Source organism: Zeugodacus cucurbitae, chromosome 6 (assembly GCF_028554725.1).
Source record: "Zeugodacus cucurbitae isolate PBARC_wt_2022May chromosome 6, idZeuCucr1.2, whole genome shotgun sequence".
NCBI lineage: Eukaryota > Metazoa > Arthropoda > Insecta > Diptera > Tephritidae > Zeugodacus > Zeugodacus cucurbitae.
The window spans coordinates 21,816,283-21,820,773 of NC_071671.1; the positions used below are offsets into that span (position 1 = coordinate 21,816,283).

A 4,491-nucleotide genomic window follows, 5' to 3' on the forward strand; every position below is an offset into this window, starting at 1 on the left:
ATCCGGAATTTATTACTATTATTATGTATACAAAAATGTTTGAAATATATATATATAATGTAGTCGAAAGACGAATAAAGTAAAGTTTGTGATTGAATTCTAGAAAAATAAATAAATTCAACATAATACATTCATTTGAAGACAGTACAACAATAACACAAGTATACACGGTTTTGGATCTGGGCAACCAAAAGTGGTTTCTATGACAATTGATGACACTGAATCCGAATCTTCATTTCGTTTTTTAAGATTGATTCTAGTTTTTGAAATAATCAAGAATTTATTTTTTTATAATTTTTGTTTAATAATATTCATTTTATTTACTTAAAAGTAACATATCAGAAATGAAGATTGGTGGAACTTTGCCTTTTGTATTGTTTAGTATCTGTTTCACGTATTAGAGTCCAATAGTAGTCGCTCATCATGCCTTCATCCCAAAATCCTTGTAACTTGTGTTCGAGAGTCTAGATATTTCCATTGCTGCAACCGTGATTCTAGCAACTCTGTTTTTTGTTTGGAAAAATTCAAATCACGAATCAAATCGCTTAGTTCATCTTGCGAAATTAAATGTGTCTCTTCCATGACAAAGTCGCTATCATTATTAGAGGGTGATGGAGCTAAAGTTTCCAGGACTTATACTTGGACAAACTGGCAATGAATCATTAGCAGTACGTGGAACTGACTTGGATACTGATGATACATCAGGATATTCATATTTTGCTAGTTTTTTTGCATTTATGCCCTTAATTTTCTTCAAGTAATTTTCATCAAAGTAGCAATCATCTACGTGGTTTTTAGGTTCTCTCCAAAGCGCTGGCATTGAAAAGGAAAAGTACTCACGTTCTCTCAATGACCACTTGTACAGCTTTGTTTTGCATGCGTTACAAATAAATTTCGGTATCCATGACTTATGAATGTCTGCTACTCTGAAACCAAAGTGGTGCAGATACGCATCTTTGAGCGCATTTGTTATTATTTTGCCACTTTTTTTTAATCATATAACTACCACAAACGTGACAAAAACACTTTGAATCAACTTTTCAACACTGTCTCTGCATTTTTATTTGCTCTAATCACTTATTTTATTTTACTGCTACAGTTGAAATGACTTATCAAGCAGTGCTTGTAAGATTGGACGAATTTTCCTCAATCGGTATTTAATTACTGTGCTTGTAACAGCACAATGGTGCTATAATGCGAGAACTCGGAAACTGGAATCAATCTTAAAAAACTAAATGCATATTCGAATTCAGCATATCAAATATAGTTAAGAATCGTTCTTATCTGCTCAGATCCAAAAGTTGACCTGAATTTGTAAACTTGTGTAATTAGTACTTGTGGTGTTTTTTGATTGACAAGAATAAAGGTGAGTGCTGTTTCAAATCAATAGCATGAAAATTCCTAATTACTATAAAGATATAAACAAAGCAGAGTTTGTGCTAGCACAAGTAGAAGTAGCACCTGATCTGCGTTGCTGTTGCTGCTTTATACAAGGATTGGAATAAACACCCACACACATATGTGTGTAAGCATAAGGATACGCAAACGCTTCAAGTTTGCTATGTAAACCGCAACCACAGATGCCATAGCATTGCATAGCTTGGCATGACATGGCAAGGCACAGAATGACTTAGTATGCAAATGCAATATCGGTCTGTGGGTTTGTAAGTCAACTGTGCAAATTGTTGCAGACAAAATGCGTTGTATGTGTTGCTACAAGGAAGAACAAATTTGGAATTTGGGGAAATGTCAGTTGAAGACCACAGCGACAACTGGAAATTCATTCGTGAGGAAGCAACATAAATTTGTATGTGTGTGCATATATGGAAGTGAACTGGACTTCGGCTATTGTCCACCATTTAGATGCACAACCTTGACTTGCTTTTAAATTGTAAAACTTTGAAAAGGCTAAGCAGAAATATATATGAAAATTATTTATTAAGTCAGAATAACAGCAATAGAAAATTGCAAAAGCAACATTGGAAGGAAATGTAGACGTATATGTATAACCAAAAAAAAAAAAATAAAAATGGAATTGTACTAAACGTTTTTAAATAAATGGCCTATTTTTTAGTGCATATCAGTTCGTAGTATTAACAACATTAATAATATAGTATTGTGTTTACTAAAACTTTAATTTAAATTAATTTGAATACAATGTATGAGTTTTTAGTACACATACATTTTTAGTACTCATAATTTCAACGTGCAAATATCACATAGAATGACATCCTTATTTCAGAGTATTCAATATTTTAATTAGTTTTTATACCTTCGCAACAAAATTACTAAGAGAGTAACACCGAAAACTAATCGAGTTAGATATGGAATTAAAAATAAATTGACCTAGATGGAACTTGGTACACGTGTTTCTTGGCCCCCATAAGAGTAACTAAGCCATAAATAAATTAATGAAAGATATACAGTGGAACTTCCATAAATCCAACTTCTATAATTGGAAGATCTCCATAACTCGAACTCTTGAATTGGCAATAGAAATCAAACTTCATCTGAATTTCCTTCCATAAATATAACTCAATTTTGAATTCCATTCGTTCACTTTATAATATATATACATTATGATCCAGTGAAGATATCGAAATAAAACTTTACACAATTACTGCATTTGTGTTTTCATTACCTGCGTAAAAATTGTCAAAATCGGACTATAACTTTTCAAGATCTCGGATGTCGAACTTGAAGAACTCAGTATTGAAGAGTAATTTTTTACCTAAAATGTCGGTAAATCTCTCAGGTATTTTAATTTAATTCAGAGGAAATCTTTTTCTCCTAATAGTGTGTCTCTTTTCCAAAAATGGTTAAAATCCCCCAGTTCCCATATACCTAAATAAAGGTTTTTCAAAAATTCGAAACATACCTTATAAATCGGTTAATATGTGAAATATCTTAGCCAAATTAGGTGAGCATCTAGTCTTGGATATGGTGTACCTTGTTGGTGAAAATGAGTTAAATCGGTTCGTGAATTACCTCAGCGCTCAGATACTATACATATGTAGCTATGATGATTTTCGCTCTTCTATTGGACCTTCCGCCGAATAAATGGGCAAATTGTGTGTTATCTTAATAAAACTATATCAGTAAATTTCGAAAGTATAAAATGTTCGTTTGCACACGAACTTAGCCTTTAGTACTATATATTTTCGTATATGTTTGTATTAGTATTTGTTCACATGAGTTAGAATAAGTGATCATGTGGCATCCCTACAGTCTATTCTACCATACTCACCATACCATCCACCAACTAAATCCACAATACAATCATCAAACACATCACACCACCCACGCATATTCACCACGCAACAAACTTTAAAAGGATCCTCACGCGAAGAACCCCTTTTTTTCATCGAGATTTCCGTCCCGTCGCAGCATCGATCAACGCGACCAGAGTATCCCGCCGAGTTCCCCCCGAGAACAACCATCGTTTAAATAAATTTAAAAATCGTACCGAATTAGAAAAGTGGATTAAAGTGAAATTATAAATTAAAGTAAAATGTAAACCAAAATTCAAAGTATATAATCAACGTATAAATCAGTAACTAATCGAATTAAAAATTAACTTGCTTTAAAAAAAAAAAATTAAAGGTCTGTCGAACTATTATTTAAAGCAGAAAAACTCGTGGGCAGGCAAAGTAAGTATTTATGGTCCTTCGAGTGGAACTGAAGAATGCTGTAGCCGAACTGCAGAGTGGTTTACAGACTAAAATATCTGAGGGTGGTAGCAATTTCAGTGTCGGTCAACGGCAGTTGGTTTGTCTGGCACGTGCTATAACTGCGTGAAAATAAAATTATTGTGCCGGACGAGGCAACGGCAAATGTGGATCCACAGACTGATGCACTCATACAATTGACAATACGAAATAAATTCAAACATTGCACGGTACTCACAATTGCTCATCGTTTGCACACTGTAATGGACTCGGATAAGGTGCTGGTAATGGACGCTGGACGAGCGGTGGAGTTCGCGTCTCCATTTGAGTTGTTGACTGAAAGCAAAACAAATATATTCTATGGCATGGTCAAGCAGGCGGGTAATAACACGTTCGACAATCTACTGGCTGTGGCACAAAAGGCGCATGAGGAGAATTTGCGCGCGAAAAAGGAATCTTGACAATTTGAATCTTCAAATTAGTATTTACTTAAGATTTTAGAGCCGATATCAGATATCCTGCTAATTCGCGAATACAATAAACTCTCACCGGTGCGACGCATCACAAATTTCTTGGATAGCAGGACCCGAACAATGGGGGTTTAAATGGGAACGAAACAAGTAGATTATCATATCGGGCATTATTTTTATATAGTACCTAATGTACACGTGGTGTGGTGGTAAATAATTGTATAGAAAAGTAATAAAGACGCTTGTATGCGAGTATTTAGATGTGTGTGAGTTCAACGAGACAACAAGTATATACATATCTCTACGAATGCTAATATTATATGCTAGCCATTGCAAGCAGCAAATTTACTTGA

The 4,491-nt window shown here is 34.2% G+C and overlaps 1 pseudogene; it reads left to right on the forward strand.

Moving 5' to 3' along the window:
- The first annotated feature begins 3,660 nt into the window (after positions 1 to 3,660).
- Positions 3,661 to 4,150, forward strand: LOC128922412 (probable multidrug resistance-associated protein lethal(2)03659; annotated as a pseudogene).
- Positions 4,151 to 4,491: the final 341 nt, after the last annotated feature.